The 24,633-nt window shown below is 31.6% G+C and overlaps 1 long non-coding RNA gene across 1 annotated transcript; it reads right to left on the minus strand.

The window, feature by feature from the left end:
* Positions 1-15,648: 15,648 nt before the first annotated feature.
* LOC105226089 (uncharacterized) lies at positions 15,649-20,447 on the minus strand. The gene is made up of 2 exons (XR_007421688.1): positions 15,915-20,447; positions 15,649-15,854 (listed from the first exon to the last, which is right to left on the minus strand). It is a non-coding gene; the product is annotated as an uncharacterized LOC105226089 (long non-coding RNA).
* Positions 20,448-24,633: the final 4,186 nt, after the last annotated feature.

The following is a 24,633-nucleotide window of genomic DNA, read 5'->3' on the forward strand; positions in this document are numbered from 1 at the left end:
ATACAGATGTTCTTGACTTAAACTGGAAGATTCAAAGTCAAATTCCGGAAGACTTGAGCTCATACAAATCGACCGATCGTCTTTCCATTGAAGACGTCGCCGTGAATTATCCAGTGGAGTTTATAAATTCTTTGGAGAGGCTTGGTATGCCACCGCATCATTTGCGTCTCAAAGTTTGATCTGTCGTTATTATGTTTTGCAATCTGCAAGCGCCGAAACTATGTAATGGAACCCGACTGATTGTGACGCAGCTATCGAATACAAAAGGCTGAATGCTTGATTCAACGAATTTCTTTGAGTTCCAACGATTTGCCATTTCAGTTTCCAGCGAAAATTGCATTTGAGATGACACTCAACAGGACACAAGGATAGTCGCATAGTGTGTGCAATAAGTTTGGAAATTCTATGTTTTTCACACGGCCAGATATACGTGGCGTGCACACGAGTTGGAAAGCCATCTTTTCTGTACACCGGAACAGAAACCAAAAAATTTTGTTTATGAAGCTGCGTTACATTGAAAAAAAAAATGAAATGATAAATTCAACTTTCTTTTCATTTCAAAACACATAATTTCACGCAGGACAACGGCTGCGGGGCCAGCTAGTATCTGATAAATATACAAATATTGGGAATCATTTATTCAATAATGATGCCAATTCTGTCTTTTCCCTATTTGGGTGAGATATGTATCTAATTATAAACTAAGTAATTGTATTAGAAATACTTTAGGTAAATCAATTTCATTTTAAAATTAATACTTGTGAAGAAATATGTTATTTTATATAGAAAAATTTAGAGTCAGAAGATTTTGAATAGCTATAAACTACATTAATAACCTAAGGTATTTAAACAATTAAATATGTAGTGTAATATTTCAACACTTATTGATTTACACTGCAAATGATTTTTTCTATTGAATGCATTCACATGCATGATAACACAACTTTATTGGTTAATATGATTGGCAGACCAAATGAATTCCTCACAGTTGTTCTTTATGTTGTGTGTCTTCATATATATCATATACATATATAATTCAATTGTAGCCATGTGTTGTATAAAAATCAACCAAATTTCCATGACTTCTTGGTATCTCTATATAGCTGTAAAATGTATTTGACTTTTAACTCTTCAAAATATAAACATTAAAATCAAGGAGCTTCAATTGATTTCGAATGCAAAGATTTCACATTAGCCCATAGTGGGCAAGAAGGGACGAACATATAAGTACATATATGGGGAGCGAGATTGTTTCCAAATTATTTATATTATTTCTGAAGTGCTGTCATAAATGGAGTACGCATAAAGAGAAGAGCGACTGTAAAGTACCCATGGTAATTTTATTAAGAAAGTGATAACTTTAAGATATTTGAAGAGTATTTATTGAAGAAGTAAGCGAAAATCGATTATAATGTACATAATTAATTTTGATAATGATCAGAAGATGTCATACAAATAATAAGATACATAACGTCAAGTAACAAAATTCAATATTTTTTTATTAAATTGATTGTTTTAGTATAATTAGAAAGATTCAATGTAGTTCTCTGTACCGTTTTATTCGATAACTTGAAGGTACAATGCCTCTCGCCTAGAAACCCTCGACTCTATCGACAAAAATCGGTTAAATCTGTCTTCTGCATCGTTTGAACCAGCTCAATGTACCACGACCATTTTCAGTGGACGTTGTTGGAAGTGACCCATCTTTCAACATCAGTAATATGATTTATATTTTACTGAATGAATATGTTTTACTACTCAATAAATAATTATTTAAACATTTTAACATTTTGATTTCACTCCACATTGCAGGCAACACTTCGATCACACCGCCGCTTTTTTCTTATTCTTTATTAGTTCAATCAATAATGTTCTTAAAAAATAGTTTAATTTGAATGCACAATCAATGAGACCCTCAAAATAGTCACCCACATTTATTGAGATTTGCAGGGAAAGATTTTGATTAGCATTAGATGGCTCTTTTTGTTGATGTATATTTCCCCAAATCCGATGCCCTGTTCAAAATAACATGAATGACCCAATACCACTTACTGCAATACTTACCTCCTCAGAGCACTAATCGGAACATGTGCTAAAATATCTCCAGCTATCGCTTGCATGGTCAAACAAACGGACGAGCAAACAAGCACCTTGCCTTGAGATCCTGATCATATACATACACTATATACTATATGTGTATATCTAACTCGATTACTTTTAATTGTTACAATTAAGCATTAGGTAAAAAAAGTATACAAGATTTTTCGTTGTGTTGCGAATGTTTAAAAATCGTGCAAATACTGTTAGTTAACAGAAGAGTTAATTAGGTGTGTGGCTTTTATTTTTGAACATGCACCATATCTTCTTCTTCTTGCACCATATATAAGCGATTATTTATATTCATTAATAAAAACTCATGCGTAGGAGAAGCACACATGGAACATTAAACATTTATTACGTTTCATAAAATTATTATACATTTATAGCGTATTAACGTTTAAAATTAGAGCGCTATTTATCAATTTCTCCATAAAATTTTAAATTTCAAAGATTTATTGTTATTATAATTAATTGCCAATCAAGCGAATATGCATATATTTGTATACATACAACCCTTTGGGTGATTATTTTGTTTATGGGCTATAACAGTGAACAATAGTTTAAGTATAACTGGAAGGTTTTGACTCACTCCTAAACAAAGGAAAGAAAATTAAACGAAGCTTTAAAGAGGCCATTTTATCGATATCTTTTATTTATAACAAGTTTACTTTTATATCTGGTCGCAAATAATGCACAAACAAGTTATAATTTCATCTATTGGTTTTTAAATTCAAAAGACGTATTGTTACCTTTTTTATTAAAACTGTGAACTACGGAAACTACTGTTCACCGTATAAAATAGAAGATCATTGCTAGGTTTCTTCGCATTTTACTTGGAAAGATTATAAGTGTAGTGAATTAATTCCATAACTATTTTCAGTATATAATAAAATACAAATCAATGGGAAATCATGTTTACCAACTGAAATCATATTAAGAGTTTTAACCAACATACATGTATTCCAAAATAATTATGGATATATATATCTGAAGTTCTGCCTATCTGACATTAATGTTTTACCGTTTTTTGTAGATTTTAAATATTTATATATTTGAGCAGGGCATATTAAGTTCAAGATATGTGAAAGATCAGCGTGTCGAGTTGAGTGTTTGTTTATCCCCAACGATTAAAATCAATTGTTGTGTGAACATTTCTTTATTTGCAATTGCACTAGCATCGCCAAGTTTATTATTTTCCTTTTTCTACATTTTACTATTTGTTATTTAACTGTAAAAAATAATATATCACAATAGAGGAATATATATTATAAATCACTTAAGCAAACGAACTTTAATATATAGGGAATTTGCATCTGGTAACCACGCTATACATATATTTATTAAATGTAGAATATATATAATTAGTAATAAGAAACCCATTACCCATCTTCAATAATCTTTTTCATTATATTATTTAAGTGTGTTCGGGTTACGCTATATAAATAGTTTTGCGACTCATCATTATTTAAGCACGCATCAAAGATAGAGACAAGTAAAGAGAAAATATACCATATTCTACGGGTTTCTTCTATAAATGCGAATAGTATTTAATGGTTATTATACTTTAACACACAATCATTTTAGTTTCGTCGATTATATTCCAGAAATTTTGATTTTTAATGTATATCAAACAAATAAAAGTATACCTAAAAAATGTTAAGTAAAGTATACCAAATATCTTACGGTACAAATTATTCATCAAACAGACACAATAAATAATAAAGTATTGATAAGTTCTAATATCTTTTATTATTTGCTTTATTGACGATGGAAATGCAGTCCAACTTTTTATTTAAATATACTTAAAGTACATTATAAAAATTTGTAATTCTTCGTATACATTTACATATTTCTTAATAATAAAGCAAATCTTACATATATTCAAATTACTTATTTACACTCAGAATTTGGAACATGTGTCGAGTAAAGTCTCAAGAAATTTGTGCGCCAAAGAAAAACCGCTCTGACATTGACATGCCATAATTGTTCTGCTCAGACTCAAACCTTAGCTTTGTTCGGCGTATATGTGTGCATATTTTCACAATCAAATTCTTCTCTGTATACAGAACGATGAAGCATTTAGTAAATTGTTTACCAGTGTTTCTTTTCTTATTTTTTATAATAAGTTGCGCGTCAACTAAACGCTCCCAAATGTATGTCCGGCATTTATTGAACCCTGAGCGATTTAGACCGTCCCCAAAAGGTTAGCAATGAATATTGACGCTTACTCCGAACTCAACCGCGCTGCTTTTAGAGATACAACTGTTTATCTCTGTCAAGCACAATCGCGATCTCGCTCTGCTGAAAATATGGCTACTGAATACCCACCATAGCGTTAAACCAACGTGGGCTCACTATACACTAACAAAGTATTTTCCATCGCATTCGCTCATATCGCTACTAAGTTCACTATACTTCAGCCTTCACGGACTACATTGCAGTTGGTCTGCATTATAATTACCCAACTCCACGAATGTGTTGAGTAGAATAAGGTAGATATACCAAATATTGTCGTTGCCGGTTTTTAGTTGGATACTAAATTTTATTTAGTCTGGACATAAATGAAATGTACTGGAATTCTAGTTTTCGAAAATACGGAAGGACGTAAGAGCGCTTTCAACTCAGTAACCACGCCCATTGCAGCCAGGGCAGCGAAAACAGCTGTTATCTCATCAACAGTTTTGAAGTATGCCTGATACATCATTGTAGTATGCGTGAAAACAGCGCAAATATTGACAAGAAAAGTTTGAGTGATTTGAAATATAGTCGAAGCTACCATTCGGTCAATAGCGTTGTTACTACCATAGAATTTTAAAAAATTTACAAGTCGCCGCTTTTTTCCTCAAGTGCTCGTACCTTTATCAAACCCGACGATATTTCAATTTATTTTTTTAACCGACGCTGCTTTAAAAAGTCTGTCATAAATAGGTTTTGGCTGCACCTGATTTGAATTCCAAATAGTTTTATTCGTCTTAAGTATTGGTTTTAACTTTGTATTTACAATTAATCCTTAATGCGTTTATCCCTGTTTTTTCTTAATTGTTAAAGAAATATAACTTTTTATAAATATGATTATATTCAATGACCAAGTTTGTTTTTACTTCAAAATAATTCCCGTATTCAAAACTACTTTTCTTATATCATTATTATCTACATACAAAATTTGTGTCCCTGACAGAAGACAAAAATTATTATAAAAATTAGATTTGAAAACTTCATAATTATTAGTCTTGGTTAATTTAGTTTATTTGTTAAAAGTCACAAATTCTATTTAACTTTACCAATCAAACCAAAAAATATATTTAGTGTTTTGAGATAGAATAGGTTCTGTAAAAATATGAAAGAAAAAGTCTAGAAAACATATGCAGTTATTATGATGGGTAAAAGTCCATTGCCTGCTGCTAATGTATTTCTCTTCAGCTTTACAAATTTTGTTCATTCTATGCTATTACCTTCCTTTTTTCGATTTGTTAAATTCCATAGAATGTCCTTCATCAAAATAGCAGTTTTATGTGCATGCAATTAGGGGTAGATATGCACAAGTATACATATCTGCAACGAGGAAAGTATTGAGAAGAATAATGCACATCCCTGTTATATAGAGTTGTCAGATTTGCAGTGTGTCATTTTGGCATTTTTTTATCATTCAAGTTAAATATTACAACTTCGTTCTTTCAAAAAAAAAAAAAAAAAAAAACACACAAGAAAAAACGTAAGAAGCCACATCATTACTCCTTATGACAAAAATTTTATGAAAGAAAATCAGTATTTCGTATATTACATTTTTGACTTATTTCCTTTTTATTTTATTTAATCATTCACGTTGAACATGCCACATTTATCCTATTAATAATATATTTATTAAAATCATTCTCTTAGGATATTTTTTAAATATTTAATTGTCGGAATCTTGACATTATTCTTTAATTATTTTAATAAATAAAAATTTCGGTAAAACTATTTTTTTTTTATTTCTATGAAAATATCGAATGCGACACAAAAAATAAATATAAAGTTGTATATAGAGTTTTCTGGATATATAAAATAAGTCAAGTAATTATAATAAGTAATAATATTTTTATTTACATATATTTCCCAATGAAGAAACTCTATACGCTTTTTCAGTGTTATATTTAAACATGCGCAGAGTTGAGGATTCATATCTCAACCGATCCAAAATTATTCAAAAAGCTCTGAATGAAATTTAATCCGCAAATATCACGACTCAATAACAAAATATTGACAATGTTTAATATTATTTTATATCTCGCTCACTTCGTATACAAGGCACACTAGTTTGGTGTAACTTTTCCAATACAACTATCATCAAAATTATATTTTCTTAAAGGAATAAAATTGGTTCAATGCAATGCCCTAATGATCGGAAACATTACACTGTATGTGAATGCAACAATATTATATTCTCGACTGGATGCTCCTATACCAATAGCAGTGTGCTCTATCAGCATTGTTCTTTATCAAGTGTCCTTGCTAACGTTCAATTTAAGGGTTGAATAGCAAAAAGAAATCTCACTGAACTAAGCAAAGGTGTCCTCAAATCGTTCCATGAGTTATTTCCCTTATTTTTTTATTGTGGCTTTTCTTATTTGTGGGATTTCGAAATAATCATGCAAAGGTGCCAAAATAATAGTACATATATAATTTGAATTTGAAAGATAATTTAAAATTGAATATTATCTTGATAAAATATTAATGTTACAGTATTTACTACTTACTTTTACTTAACTTTTTCTGATCCAATATTGACATTATTATCCTAAACTTTATTTACTTAAAAGATATGTAGACTACAAAATTATAAAAGCTTTTTACTTCATTAGTTGCTTAAATAAGCCCAAAACAAACAAATGAAGTAGCGAAGAACTAAGTTCGGATGATCGATCCTTTCATACTCTTGCAACTTCCAAGGATTACAGCCAAGGAAATACCTTCAGGCACATAAGGCTGGTTAGTTATATGCAATCTAGGGCGAGTTCTCACAAGACTTTATTCTTTCTAAGCACAAATAGGCCTCGTTATAAGAAAAACACGGAGTTCGAAAATCTTAATATTAGGTATATGGGGGGCTAAAGGAAGTATTGAGCCAATACAACCTATATGTAGCACACATACATACTACTTTCTCTCTGAATTTCAAGTATAAAGCTGACATCTTGACCAATATAACCTTCTTCTTCTTTACTGGCGTAGACACGGCTTACGCGATTATAGCCGAGTCAACAACAGCGCGCCAATCGTTTCTTCTTTTCGCTACGTGGCGCCAATTGGATATTCCAAGCGAAGCGAGGTCCTTCTCCACTTGGTCCTTCCAACGGAGTGGAGGTCTTCCTCTTCCTCTGCTTCCCGCGGCGGGTAATGCGTCGAATACTTTCAGAGCTGGAGTGTTTTCACCCATCCGTACAATATGACCTAGCCAGCGTAGCCGCTGTCTTTTAATTCGCTGAACTATGTCAATGTCATCGTATATCTCGTACAGATCATCGTTCCATCGAATGCGACCAACATAACCGGGTCATCGAAACTTAACGTAAAAGGGTGGTATGCGTACGATTATTTGGCCAACATTTTGTTCAAATCATAAACTCCATAAAATTATCTGCTTAACAAAGAAACCGCACACATTTTGACCAAACTTGAGTGTTTTAGTGCATTTGATAATTTATAACTACATAGTATATTCATATCTCAGCCGAGCCAAAATTATATTATCTCTGACGTTTTATTCAAGGTGTTACAAACTTCCTGGAAAGCTTAACCATATTTAAATTCCAGCTTCCTAATGAAAATCTTGCCTCGTTAAATAAAATCGAACGAAATTCGCATGGAAGCACATGCATGTGTAAAATCGAACCTATTTATCATGGTGTATAGTGGGTATAAATGTAAAATTCATACATACTGGTATGTATCGCATTGTATTTAAATAGAAAAATTGCAAATTGTATTCTTCACTTATGTACATATGCGTACACAAAATGTCGTTAAGTAAGGGTGGAAACCGTTTTCAGTATGCAATTATTTTTCATGTAAATAAGTAACACATGCATATTAAAATATATAAATATGTACTTGGTTGAATCACAATACAGCGCAAAAGCAACTATTATTCGGCAAAAGCACCAAATTTGAACTTTTCTGCACAAAAAGCATTGCCGATGAACTTTTACGACAACTTTACAGCGACGCTTCTGTAACGTTGCATACATAAATTCCTCTGTAGACACAACCAGGAATTAAAATTACCCTAACAATGTGAGAACTGACGCGAAATGGTTCAAATTAAAGCAGTGAATTTCAGTAAAATTGGAAATAAATTTAAAATGCACTAACGATGTCATTTACTAAAATAAAAGTATGTTGTCATATACGTGCAATCCAGCATTTTCTAGTAGCATATTATTAACCTAATAAAAAGGGAAATTTCAGCTCCAAAGCTGTTTAAAGAAGAGGGATATTTTCATTGTATATTGTCCACATGAGTATATTTGAGCATGTTCATAGAGATGCACACATGTTAAATATCTGGTCTGTGAAAAAAAATGTAAACACATGGATACTCAAAAACTGGAAGAAAAAATCCATACGTGTATGTGCAGTCTTTGTTGGTATAAGTGTGTATCGGTGTGACATCGTACACCTACGAATGTTCGTGTACAATGAAGCAATAATAACAATAGCGGCGACACCCAACGAGGCAACTCTCATTTTTTGCCTTTTCCTTTGTTATTGCCCATGTCGCTGGCTGTTTCACTTTCAAAATGTTACGGCTATTTGTAAGGTATGCGCGTAAGTTCACTAAAATCCCCTTGATAACAGATATTTGTTTTGAAGCTTGCCAGCTACTGTTCGTCTATGGTGTTTCTTCCGTCCACCCGTACGTACATGTGAATAAAAATTCGGCCCGAAAGTTGGTTGCTACTGCAATGGCTTGACTATTATTCGAGCGAGTTTTGAACGCGCGGCTGCGACAACAGCTCATATGAACACTAAACGTTGAAAAGAGCGAACATCGGCAAAGGTATCCTAACTAGTAAGAAGCAAAATATTAAATACAATACATATTTCCTGCAATTAAAAGTGTGAAAGTTTAACAGATTCAAAAACGGAACTGCTCAAATATCAATGCACAAGTTTAGTTTTATAAATAAAAAAAATGTGGATGCGTTTCGTGCTAAAGCTGATGCCACATAAATATTGTGACACTTTGTAACGGTATGAATGTGGTTGACTGACTTGACTACCGATTGAACAGTGTGAATAATATGTTTTGAATTTGCTCATAAATTAAACTAATCTTACCAAGATAAGAATAAAAGCCAATCAAGGTATTTTTTTATTTCGCATACCACAAATACAGATAGTTAGTGATCATTACGATCTGAATTTCAAGTGTTTCTGTTTTGGTGTAATATTATATTTGGTCAGATTTAGTGAATATAATTAGTAGTACTATAACTCCAGTGTCCGACTAATAAATATGTTTGACAATATTTCATTTTATTCTCAGTGCACCACACAACATTTCCCAATCCATTTGGATGCACTAATGATCGGTTAGGATAGCTCTGATTACCTTTAAAAAAGCTACTCGATCAGCTGTGCAATAGCAGTTAAAACTAGTTTTACAAATTGGCAAAGCTTTCTCTCTGTTTGATCTCCATCTATCTCCTATGTTTCTACATTTAAACTGCTAATGTTATAAATTCTTCGATTCTCTCCACAATGTGGTCATGGAGAGCTGTACACATGCTCTCTTTTGCACATAGCTCAAAATAGTGTACCCACATATACCTATGTGTGTGCTTAAAAATGAATTTGTTTTTTAGCTTAAGGAAATTCGTACATAATTTCTAAAAGTAGTTATCTTTTATTGCGTCTTATTTGCAGAGTTCCAGTCACTATTTTTATAATTTATTTTAAAAACTTAAGTTTTTTATGTCTCTGCTCGGTATCCTTCCACCTTTTACCTTCAAATCAAAAAACTAGGATAATTATAATTACAATAACGAACGAGTTTTCTTTAAGTTTTCCTGATTTAAATGCACTGAATAATAGACAATCAGCCAAAAAAGTCAAACCGGATAGCCAGATTTAATTCCGTTTACCGATGGACTAGTATTTTCTTTGCGCCGTCTCCCACAATTCGTGGAGTTAACACTACAATCGTTCATATATAATAAAATTAATACAAATGTTCTCATCTTTAATATTTTTCACACAAAAATAACTATACTTACGAACAACCAAATCAAATCACCGATGCAAATATTCATCATAATATAAATTGAGAATTATAATTTAAACAATGCTGCCACGTATCGTACATAACTAAGACAATAAAACAACCATAAAATCAAATGCCATTGCGTTGCTAAAGGCAACTTGTCATATAATAAGCTCGTTTTATTGGACTTCTTGGCATTCAGTTGAGTGACCTATTTATTACGCATGCATATATGTATATAAGCACACTAGTACATGTGCTAGTTTGCTTAAAGAAATGATATGCATACATACATATATAAGGTGATGTTTGAATTTTGCTTTCCTAAACTTATGTTGAGGCAGGTCCACACTTCATTACTTTCAAACAATTCAATAAATACACTCAATTTCTTATACCCTGAACTGGGTGTATTAAGTTTGCCACAAAGTTTGTAACACCTATAAGAAAGTGTTATATATGTAAGTATAAATGGTCAGCAATACGAGTTGTTTCCATTTAGCCCTGTCTATCTGTCTATCCGTCTATATATATATATACGTACCCTCAATTTTTGAAATTTCAATCCTTTTTCTCCAGAAGGCCACTCTTTTGTCGGAACCGCCGATAGAGGACCACTTTAGCCAATAGCTGTCATACAAATTGAACGACCAAAGCCATGTCCTTGTATGGAAAACTTTCTTATTTGGCAAAAAATCTTCACAAAAATTCGTAATGGCAAGCAACGCCTTTTACCAATAACCTTGATAAATATTAGTAGCCATACATAAGAGCTTTGTTCATATTTTTTTATATTGATATTTTATTCAAATAATAATATATGTTAACTGAGAAAAATACTAAATTATATATATACAGAATTATTGACCATACATCCAAAATTTTTTTATTCAGAATTTTGTATGCGGTATATTTCAATAATAACCACATACAGTCTGATTTTTAAGTTTAACTGACTAGTTTTTATCTTTTTTACTAAGTGCTATCAATTAAATTCAAGTGTGAACAAGTAAACTATGTCTAGTATTATCTTATTCAGCTTAACAGTTTTCACTGCAAATAATCAAAGTATACTTTTTTCTTATGTATAGTTAGAATGAAGCATTTTATTAGATTTAGTTTTGTCACTGTAAAAGTATGATATCCTGCTTAATGATATGCAGTAAGTTTTTGCAATAATATTTAAATATTTCTAGGAAGATATGTAAGTTAGCTTTATATCTGTTAAAATTATTCAAATTACTGGTTTCCAGGCATATTCATGTTTTATAATGTTAGAAATATAATCAAAACCCTGTAAGCATTAAAGCAGATTAGAATAAAAAGCTATAATCATTAGAAAAATTCTCTTGCTCTTGTACGATTGCACGAAATGCAAAAATCCTTCAGCAAAATATGCAAGAGCACGAAAGCACCTAATGCTGAAACAAAAATATCTACGAAATGTTTATATGTCTACATAAGTATGCACATGACGACTAGCCAAGGGTTGAAATGATTTTGCTACGCTGCATTGCACGAAAATTAACATGGCTTTTGGTGTAACATATGTGCCCGTAATTACATATTATTTTCGTGTGTATTTTGTTTTTGTGCCTTGCAATATGTGCAGTGTGCAAGGATTTTGCAAAAGCAAATTGAATTTCTCTTGGTGGAGTCTTTAGAAAGCAATATATTTAATATGTTCTTGCATATATAATTAAAAAAAAAAACAACAAAAAAAAACGAAAAACATTAGAATATTTTCTCGTTTCCACAGGACCTAAAAAAATATAGAGTTTAGAAAACTATACTAATTAGCATGATCTATACAGTGGTTCACAGCATATTTCATGTGTATATTTCTTTAAAAGAAAATTTGTAATATTTTTTATAGATTGTTTATTAAAAAATGTTAAATGTACATTCAAAGGTAAGTTATTTTACATTGCAAACAGAAACAAAAAGATTCAAACTAATTTCTTCCTAAGAATAATATAAACAACAAAAATACAAGGCTAATTGGCGTCACAGCTTATTTCGTGTGCAAACTCTTACTGTTATTGCAGTCTGTATACCGCTTAGTAAGAATAGGAAAATTTGATTTCAGTGGTACATCGGATTATTTTTAGTACTATTTGCTAAACCTTCTTTCAGCAAATTGCAACCTCTTCGGTTCCGCTGGAAAGTCTTTCATATGGTGTAAGTCCAATGCGGAGTTTGAACCGAAGAACCTACGTGAAACAGTAAAACATGGTGTAAGCCACTTAATGATTTAGGGCTGTATGTCGTCCGTTGGTGTCGTCAATTTAGTTTTTATAGACCAAACTGTGGATAAAACTATTTATTTAAATTTACTAAAAAATAATTTACTGCAAAGTGCAGAGAGGCAGGTTTGCATTCCACCAAGGCATTGACCAGAAACACGAATCACAATTAATACAAATGTGGCTTATATGGAACTGTCCCCCTTTGGCCGTCGTAGAGATCATTCGTAATAGAGAATATATGGAAACCATACGAAAACATCACATTAGTAACCAACATTACCTTAAAAAAGTATTACTGGTGGAGAGAGAAAATATATCTACGGAATACACTAAACAAGTTTTTAGCTCAATGTAATGCCAGCTGAGATCGGTTTTAAAACAAAAAGGTTATCCTACAAAACATTAATTTACAAAAATCATTATTTAATTCTAAAATAAATCTTGTGTTTTAAGTTTAGATAAGAGAACGAAGTAACCTGTGACATCGATGAACTTTTTATTTTGTTTTTCTTTTTGCTGTGAATATTCTAAGGAAAAATTATTCAATGTTTTTGTTTGTGTGCGCAATGTCAATTAACTTATCTTTGAATGTACACTTAAGATATTTTTAAAATAAATAATCTGTAAATAGTACTTATCAAAAAATAAGCTGTGAATTACTGTATAAAATTTTTCCATAGCTAAAGAAACAGCCAAATATCTACGTGAAAAACTCCTATCACGCGACATATGACTATTAAATGCACATGCCGCGCTTGATAGAAATCAACCACAATAACAAAATAGCAAAGGTTGAGTACGGACAATATCGATACTCTCTCTCTTAACTCTTACTAAAATTTTTCATCTTCCATAAGCAAGTCCTGAAGAAATATACTAAGTACTAATTATAAGTTTCCAATATTTGGTTTAAAAACAAGTTTTTAAGTTAGTAGCACAATGTTATTCCTACTAAATGTCATTTTTTAAGCCCTTATTAGTAAATTTCGGCATGAATAAAAATATTATTTATTAAAACATAGCATTGTTTCTTATCCGTATTTGTTTTTCTTTCTAATTTCAATAATTTAACAAGAGTACACTTCAAACTTCGATGTCATTTAACGCACTTACAAGACTCACTAAGGTCTAGTATTTATTGAACCAGAGAAGGTGTGTATAATTTCTGAAAACAGTAGTCTGTATGGAAACTTATTTATCTAATGATATTATACTACATCTAATGTCACCCAGAAACAATTTTGATCGAAAAATTTACCCTCATATGCGTACATGGTACTACCCTATAATTACGATTTTGGTTATACAAGCCCAAGTCTTAAGTTGATGCTGTTCAACTAAACGGTATATTTGATGGCTGCGGCCGTTAAGGGAGAAAGTTTCGGTTGACTTCTTAAAACACCGGAGGTTCATTGTGGTTGTACTTCTATACTGTATTGTATCAATGGAATCACTTCACACAGAAGCACAACTTGGTGGTGATGCTTTGTTTGCCAATTGCCGTTTGCCAGCCGCCATATAATCATAGCATACTTCAGTGGGTGAAATGAGGGCGTATTTACCGAAAAACACACGCGAGTGTGGCACGTACTTTTTGAACTCATAAGTTTGCGCTTTATATTGGGTAAATTGTGCAATATTATAAATTTTGAATTTTAGCTCACGCATTAGATCGTTGGAGTAGTTGACGGTCTATAAAGTTGCAAGACATTGGATGTACCACAGTCGTAACAAGCCACAGTGGATACTAAAGGTCCTTCTTATTAAATGCACAAACGTGAAGGTGTTTTGGTTGCGGAAAAACTGTTCTTACGTAAATATCTTCTTGTTTACACAGTGTGTATGAACCGTGCTGTAGGTTACCTAAATAAATGAATAACTAAGTACAAATGGTTTTATACATTTAGGTGTATGTATATAAAATTTGTGAGAGAATTTTTGTATTCCTACAACAAAGGGTGATTAGAGAGATTAGCAGACCTGTTCTCTTGTATCCTTAAGCACAAAAAATGCATTTAGACAGGAAATATGTACAATATCCAAAGTGACATGTCGAATGAGATTACTGTGGGTGGCGTAGAAAATATTCGAAAGCAATGTAATAGCGTAGTAAGCTGACCATATTGTGTGGTGGCCAAATATTATACTCATTTCTAAACCAAGCTCTTAAAGAAGCCACAAACATAGTAATTTATGATAATTTCACCTTTTATAGTTAATACTTAAGTAAAACGTGTGATTTTATAGCACGGAGAGAGAACAATAATAACTAAACGACTAATTTAGAGTAGGCAACACTAAAAAATTATTTACGGTTGTTAAATGAAGACATATAAATATTTATGCAGTATTTATGTATGTATGTATATCCGGGTTTTAATATTAGATATTCTAAAATATATCTAAGTGTATTGCAAGCAATTTTTCATCTTATAAATATAAATATATACATATTTATATTATTTGAATGAATTGGTCGTTTTTAATTTCGATGATGGGGTAAAAATTAAAAAGTAATTATTTAATTTTTAATTTAAATATGTAAGTTTGTGACCAATGCTCTAGAGTATTGAGCACGAAGTTCGCAAAGTCCAAAAAATGTGAATTTGAAAACAATTTCGTTTCTAAATTCTTATGTACGAGTATTTTGCTTAAGTTGTTTTTATGAAAAAGGTATTTATTTTAAATTCCGATTTCCATATTTATGTATATATATAGTATGCGCCAAATGTAAATATTTATACAATATATGTATAACTAAAACCAATTTCAATGCCATTACCACCAAAGTTACATGCGCCACCATTTTATCGTCAAAGCTCACTAGCAATTGCTTGAATTACAGATGTTGCCAATTCTAAACGCTGCAAACAGCGCATAACTGTAAAATGGATTATGAACATAATAATTCAACAGAAATTGGATGAAGTTTAATAAAAGGCGACGTTTTATCTGCACTTTGCACAGTTTATCGCCATCGAAAGCAACAGAGTCAGGTTACTACAAGGGTGATAAGAATTTTACTAGTTTTCGATTGTCTAGCTTTCACTGTAGTGTGTTTGTGTTTTCTTTATTGTACCGGCGTATACGAAAGAGTAGCGTGACATGTTTTCGAAAGTTCAAACTCAATGGGTGAATTTTCTCAAAAACTCTCTAAACGCAAGCCGCTCTCTGTTTTGTTTCTGGTTCCTCTTCACCATCTTATTCGTTTAATCAAAAGTCCTTTTTTCGTTACATCAGATATGTTCACATACTATCAACTATGAATGAGAACAGATGGCGATAAAGTACGGTAAGTGATTAAATATCATTGCACATACCTTATAGAAATTCTCATATTATCGTTATAAATATTTGTTACAAAAGTTATGACTTTAGTATTATCTACATCATTATGCCCTTCATTTCACAGTACTTTTTGTATACCTCCCTCATTCGTTTTCTTATTCAGCTCTCTCTACACTCCCTTTAGTTTTCTCGTGGCGCATATCCTTCAGTAAGGTACTGTGAAAACGAATTGATGGTAAGAAAATGAAATACGTAAAAACGAGAGAAGCAAATGAAAAAGGACAATGAAAACTCACAAGTAAAGAGCGCTTGCATTTTCCCTGATTTCCATGTCCATTAGTTGCTGCTGAATCGCCGGAGCAGTTAGTCATTGTGAATACGTGTTATAAAGGTTGAACTCAAATAATTTACATCTAATTTAATTACCGGTGTAACATACATTAGTGTCTAATTATAGTTTTACTATGAAATAAATAACAATTCACTTCAGTAATATATTCATTTAGTTAAAAATAATTAATTGATTTAACGTTTTCAGTGGACTGTTGTGGAAGGCGCATTTATTTTTTATATGTATATGTATATACGTAGACTTTAACACATGGAGGAAATTTCAGCTAATGGAGCAACTTTATCAATTGTAAGACATTGCGACCCCAACTAATCATCTCTATAAACTGGAATGACAATAATTACGGAGCTCATAACTGCAATATTTTTATATATTTTTGGTAATTGCTATCGTTGTTTGTAATCCATTTAATTAGTTGTGCATTTAGTGACTTGCAGTTTTTGTGGTTGTTGTGAACATGTGCAACTTCGTATACGTATACTGAATGTATCCTGAGTGTATACTATCCGGTATACCTTCAGTATACGTAACACGAGGCCACACTTACATCGTTGATTTTTCTTAAACACAATTGAAATGGTAGGTTGTATCTTCTTTGTCTTTGGCTGGATGTTTATAATATATACATATTTCAAAGTTATAATTAATATATTTTATGATATACACATATATAACTATTTACTTGTGAGAAATAAATTAATGACTTGTTTGTTTACCAAATTTATTTGCTTACTTTTTTATAAAACCGATCTGATATATTTGGTAAGAGTTTAATATGTTTTGATATATATATCCTTATTATTAGGTACCGTGGGTGTGCAGCTTCAAAAGAAATTCTTTGCAAGTGGCTATTGTCAAACAGAAATACAATTGGTATTAAGTTATGTGCATCATTCACATAGTACAAATATATTTTCAGTTATACATGTACGTTGGCGCTCAATTAAGTTGTTCATATTGTCATATATGGTTTATTGAGTAACAAAAAACAAAGAGAGGTACAATAGCACTAGTTTTAACACATTTATATGCTCACTTGCATATACATATGTATGCACAACAAAGGGAAAGACGAATTCTACATAACCGGCCTAAAATTGAAATATATGAAAAAAAAATAAATTTTCAATGTTTCAGATGCAATGATTTTTAAAAATTCCAAATTTATTGAAATAAATAAATAATTAAAAAAATAATTTGAAAATATATATGTAGAAAAAAAATATTCGAAACATACATCGATCAGAAAACTTTTTAGAAAAGTAAAAATTCTAGCAAGCAACTCTGACTGGCTGTCAACTGATATATGTATGTACATATATTAGACATTATTTTTTTTTTAACAATCAAAAGTGGTAAGTCATAAGTAAGAAATAAAAAAATGTGGGCCATTACGTAACCGATCTAAAACTATTTCGGGCCCAGTTTAATCAAAGATAAATATGTGTAACTGACACCATTTGACCGCCCAGGCTAATTATACTTCTCTCAGGAAAAGTATTCCAATGATGATTCCATTGGAAATTAGAACCAAATTATAACTCTGTGTTCATATAATTATTTAAGCCATCTCACATGATATTAGTAGGCATATTTACTAACAGTTCCAAATATTGTTTTCGTTGCTTGGGTTCCATTTTATTGAATAACTGCTTATTTGGAAATAGTACTGACAACTTTCTTACATATGTTATGGATATGGTTCTTGTTATTTAAGTTATTTTACGTAATTAAAAATAGCTACACATTTTTAGAAAAATAAAACGTATTATGAAATGTCGCTATAACAAAGGAAACTTGGCAATGGCATTCCTTATTTAAGAATATCGAAACAACATTGTCTTTCAGCCGTTTTAATCGCTTATAATCAAGGGATAATATTAAGACTAATTTATTACTATTCATGTAACATTTGCTTCAAAATAAATACTGAAAAAAAATACAAAAACCGCTTTTAATGGGGCAAGTGAGAATCAAAGCATTATTTTTTTCTGTTAAAGTATAGGTGTTATTTGAAAAATGTTGGGCTTTAACATAAAAAATAATAAATTTTTTTTCGTTCGTTATATAAATCATCCATAAACAAGGCTACCCTTAAATGAGATATAGATATGATATGTTACGATATGATATACATTTAATAATATTATAATAAACTACTATATATGAATAAAAGTGAAAACGAAACCGCCGGTATAAAATTCTAATACCTGATATAAGTTTGAAGTTGATTTATACAATTATTTTTCAGTGGAAAAAGTAATAGAATTAGAATAAAATTGAAATAAAATATTTCGTAAGGGACTAGGTATGCTTCATTACTTCATAGGGAACAGAAGCATGTTTTTTAAATATTCTTTTACCAAACCAATCTTTATTTTTTTCCTTTGAAAAATAATTTATTTTTAAAAATATCATAGCAAAGAATTAACCATATTGGCACAAGTTGAAGGATCAATGCCGTACCCATTGGCTTTTACTTTTTCCCAAAGTTGTTTTTATTTTTTGGTTTAAAGCCTCCAATTCATTTTTTTTTGTGCTGTACAGTACACTCCGCGAACCATTTGGAATATAAAAGTCGATTTGAATAAGTTATTTTCACAAAATTGATAATTTGTAACTAAACGTACTTGAATGGTTAAATCTAAACTCTTTTTTAGGGAACTAACAGAAAAGAACGTGCAATATTCGCGAAAACGTGCTTGTTCATAAGATCGTAAATTACGGTAATTATAAAAAACGAAATCTTCTCAAAAAGAAGAGTACAATGAAGTTTCGTTATCAGTGATCTATGTGATATCGCTTTTATGTTAATCATTTTCATACACAATTTGGTTTTAAGTATAGGAGTGGAACTTGTTTTTTCTATTTTTTTCAACAGTATATAACGCTATATCTACTAACTACTCTACTACTACTAACTCGATAAGTTATATTTGATACAAATAACCGTTAGGTTAACAAAACTATTATATGTACTCGCTGTTGCAGTATGTTGCGAGAATTTAAAATATGTATGATATTAGTATGTGAACATTTTAGTCAGTTGACAATTCATAATTAAAGGCATCTCATATACAGCACCATCTGTTATGTACTAGCTGCAATAGTGCGCTAACAGTTAATCAGCAGCTTAAAATGAATTAGGTATGAGTAACACTAAGAAAAACAAATTCCAATAAGTTGGGCCAATAACCGTACTTTCATAGCGTTTGTGTAAATATAGTTACGTTTTAAAATACATGCCATTTATTTTTATTTTTTTGCTTTATCTTTTTCCACTTCTTTCGTTATCTTTAAAACAGGCTTGCTTGGTAATTGTGCAATGTCTCCATGGCCCTCCATTTGCTCTTGATTTAACCTGTTTTGAATTTTGGAGAGATCTTAAAAACCCTTTAGACCTTTAATATTGTCTAACTATACAATATAAATATATATACAACACTTGTATATATTAAAGAGAGTTGTTTTAGTTGCACTATTAATACCTCAAGAACGGTTTAACCGATTTGGCTGTAGTAGTAATTTAGAACGAAGGACGGAGAAAGGATATTTTTTATGTTAACAGAAAAGAATCATAAAAATAATACTAACAACATATAGCTATTGCTAGAATTCAGTAATTTTTGTATACATATATGTATTTTTCCTAGTGTTGCTACTGAACTAGTTGTTGATAGTAAGTTCAATTATAATTTAAGATGAGTGCGCCATTGTTAACAAATATCCTCGAAGCATTGTACAGAACAATATAACATTTAAACGATAATGAAGTTTTAGGTGGTTCTATCCTACCACTATCTGAGATAGCCGACAGCACAATCATTTTTCGATCACCTTATAGTATTGACAGATGGCACAGTTAATCCGAATTAATTCAGAAGTTAGTAAAGATAACGTTGCTAACTCCCATTTAATACTGAAAATTTTAGAGAGTTAGCTTTCTATTAATAGCCTTCACAGACGGCACCATTAGTCCGGATTAATTGCGCACTTAATCAGATCCAAATTTGTAGGTGACAGACGGCAGCTATGCGAGTTTAAAACTCTCGTAAATAGTTGATTGTCATTTTAATAATATTTTCAGTGAAAATGGATAGAAGATAAACATTGCCTTTGTTAGCCGAACATGTTATTTTTGAAATTGCATCATAATATAACATCGTAACATAAAACTTCTTATTTTATTATTGAAAATTATAAAAACAACTTGTTTTACATTCACAATATATTAAAATATATTAAAAATATTTTTAACAACGTTACCAACGAAAATGTAGCTAACTACCTAAAATTTTGAGGATTGAATGGGAGTTAGCAACAAAGTTGTCTTCACTAACTCCTGAATTAATCCGGATTAACAATACCGTCTGTCAATGCTATAAGACATCGAGATTATCGAATGTTTAAGCAATCGATCTTATGGTAAAATGTGGCAAATTAGTCCTTTTCAGAAATAATACAATTTCTAGGTATTGAAAATAGTAAAATAGAACCGTAACCAAGTTCGCAGAGCACTTGATTAATTGAGAGTATCTTTTTTTAAGTAAAAATTAATTCTTTCGATCAGAACTGGCTCAGTAACCAGTCTACATTAGCGGCCAAAAATGTAGAAGTTGACGAAATTAATTTTTAGTTACAACAGTTGTTTTCAGGCTATGATATATATTTTAAATAGTGATAAAAATTTATTTTTTACACATACCCAACATCACATAATCTTCGGTGAGAATTATTCACCTATTATTATTCACCTCAATTATGCAACGGTACTCATTTGGTAATCAAAAAGTTTACAGGAAATATTATTGGAGCAACCATTAGAAAAATTTAGTAAAAAAATTGCCCTCTTGGCTTTTGATTAATTAAGCTAAATTTGAAAATATTTATAAAATAAAACTAAAAATATAATGTTCTTACAACAGAATTAACGTTTTCGTTTTGGTTTCATAAATATACTTTTACTAACTTTTTACCCGCGGCTTCGCCCGCAGTGGAGAGATAAAGGCATAATAATAGAAATGAGTCAATATGATAACTACATTTTATTGCTTGACTTAGATCAACAATTTTTAAAAATTACTACAGACAATGAAGTTTCAACACCTTAAAATATGCATATTGAATTGCAACAACTAATGTTAAAATATATTTCACCGTAACAAAAATAAATAATTCTGAATTCTAACAATTTAAAAAAATAAAATGAAAAGTATTAATCTAGATTATTTTTTAAGGCAATGTTATAAGTTCTTCCGTCAGGTGCAAATATGTGTAAATTCCGGGCATTAGATACACGTGAACAGGCTACATAAAGTTGACCATGAGAGAAGCATGGGTTTTCTAAATGCACCCTGCTACCTGTAATGTTTGTCCTGGTGCCTTGTTTATACTACAGTAAAGCTAAGCTTGACGGGAAATAATTTAGTCGTAATAATTTGTATCGGAGATATTATAATACTATTTCCCTTGTAGCACCAGGTACGTTCTCACCCAATTTTGTATTCCATTACATAGCCGAGGAGCATCTAGATTTCGCATAAGCATTACTGGTATATTTAGTTTCAATTGAAGTTTATGTGACGGTACACCCGATAGTTCAAGTGAATTTAAAAACTCCACAGGATATGAAGTACTTAGTTCCGTATCTATAATTGTATCCATTGACAAATATTCCTTCATTTTTCCTTGAACCTCGTTTAAAATGTCAGTGTTGATCCTATTAACAATTCATTTTTTGGTGTCAATATTGCTCTTGCACGCAACCACTGATCACTACACAAATTTTTTTACAATTCCGGAAAAACATTAGCAATGAGATCCACATCACTTTCTACTAAATTACAAAATTCTCTTGACAGTAATATGTAACCTTCCTCAATTTTCAACAACATTTCTGCGTAAAGCCCTGAATCCACGTCATTATGAAGATGCACTCTCATTTTCGTTTTCAGGCGGAGTTTTTCAACTGCCGACCATAAGTTTGATGATTTAATGCACGCTTGAATTTCATCTGCTGGTGTCCCCCTCTGAATCACTGGGAGGTTTTGTCACCAGCCAATAAAACTACCGTGCCTCCCATTATATCTTTACTATCTCGCAAGTCTGCAGAGTCCGGTTTAAAGCTTCTATAGCCTTCTTGTGAGACATTGTATTTTCATCCCACACTAAAAGCTTGCATTCACGCAGCATACTACCCCGTGAACTATTTTTACTAAAATTGCAGATGGGCGAATCTTCCTGTGCCAAATTCAATTGTAATTTTAAACGGAATGTGCCGCACGACCGCCGTTTAATATCGTCGCGACAATACCTGACGAAGCTACAGCAACTGCTATTTTTTGGTCTTTTCTGACGAACATTAATAATAAACTAAGCAAAAACGTTTTTCCAGTTCCTCCTGGTGCGTCGAGAAAGAAGAGTCCACCACTGCCGGAGTCTATTTTACGTAAAAATAAAGAATAAATAAATATTTGGCAATTTTTTGACAGACAATTTTTCTATAGAAATTTTAATACCTTCATGAATATATGTACAAAGTTTCATGATGATCGGTTAAGTAGTTTTTGCGTGAAAGCATAACAAACAAACTTACATTCGCATTTATAATATTAGTATGATAGCCACAGCAAGGCCTGGACGGAGTCCTCTAGTATAACTATATATATACATACATATATAAATATGTGAATGTTCAAATCACAATCTCTGATTACTTAATTTCAGTACTAAATATATTTTTTATTAAATCTAAAGCTGTCAAAACTTGTTTAATTTTACATGTCTTTGAATTAATTTCCAAAAGATATATTCGTTGAAAGAAGCTCGTTAGACTTAAAAAAATCTAAATGAGTGGAATAGTATTGTTCCTTTAAAAATTGGTTGTAAAATATAAAACTATGGAACGCCAAAATGATAGATAATGAACTTTACCTTTTTAAAGCCACTCATTCCGAATATGAGAGTTCCGAACCTATAGCTTACATGATTTCGAAAAATCAGTATATATTTTAGATAGTATGTCAATGAAATTAAGTCATTGGATCAATAGTTTTTTACCCCGTTCATACACCCACATACCCAATACTATTATTTTTGTTATTACGGATGACTTTACCAACGTATCATAAACATTAACAAAATTATGTAGAGAATATCATGGATTAAGCAGTATAAATGATTTTAGGCCGATTATGGGTTAATATGTGATATACTGATTTTCTTTAATAAATTGTCTTAATGTAATTAAGTTTATATGTTTTCTTAACTCCAATAAAGCTTAGTGACAAATATGAATGAAATCGGTTCAGAAGCTTCTATATACCTAATTTAATAATTTTCGCACTTCTGGTTAACTTTAAAGTCTTCTTCTTCTTAATTGGCGTAGACACCGCTTTCGCGGTTATACCCGAGTTAACAACAGTGCGCCAGTCGTTTCTTCTTTTCGCTACGTGGCGCCAATTGGATATTCCAAGCGTAGCCAGGTCTTTCTCCACCTGGTCCTTCCAACGGAGTGGAGGTCTTCCTCTTCCTCTGCTTCCCCCGCCGAGTACAGCGTCGAATACTTTCAGAGCTGGAGTATTTTCGTCCATTCGGACAACATGATTTAGCCAGCGTAGTTGCCGTCTTTTAATTCGCTGAACTATGTCAATGTCGTGATATACCTCATACATCTCATCGTTCCATCGAATGCGATATTCGCCATGGCCAACGCGCAAAGGACCATAAATCTTTCGCAGAACTTTTCTCTCGAAAACTCGCAACGTCGACTCATCAGTTGTTGACATCGTCCAAGCCTCTGCACCATATAGCAGGACGGGAATTATGAGTGACTTATAGAGTTTGGGTTTTGCTTATCAATTGCCTACTCAGTCCGAAGTAGCACCTGTTGGCAAGAGATATCCTGTGTTGGATTTCCAGGCTGACATCGTCTGAAGATATTTAGTCTTGCCCTCGTTCACTGCCAGACCCATTTGTTTTGCTTCCTTATCCAGTCTGGAGAAAGCAGAACTAACGCCGCGGGTGTTGAGGCTTTAAATTAGGGGTCTTAAATAGACATGTTATTTTAAATAAACATAATTTGATCTAGCGCTAAAACTTGATTAAATTGGTTCATATGTTCCCCTCATGCTTATGTGCCCAATATAATAATTTCCGTACTTTTGTTTGACATGCATATACATATGTATGAATAAGATTTTATGGATACTTTTACTTACTTCCTTTCTCTGATGTACTCTGTTAAAAGTTAGGCTCTTTAGTTAAGTACATGATAACTGAATAAAAAAAGCGAATATCTTTAAATGAGTGTTTCGGCATCTTCCCACAGAGTATGTTTTAAATTCTCTTGAGTAATATACCATATGTATTAAGTACAATTTAACCCTAATTGAATCACT

This window comes from Bactrocera dorsalis, chromosome 2, assembly GCF_023373825.1.
Source record: "Bactrocera dorsalis isolate Fly_Bdor chromosome 2, ASM2337382v1, whole genome shotgun sequence".
Lineage (NCBI taxonomy): Eukaryota > Metazoa > Arthropoda > Insecta > Diptera > Tephritidae > Bactrocera > Bactrocera dorsalis.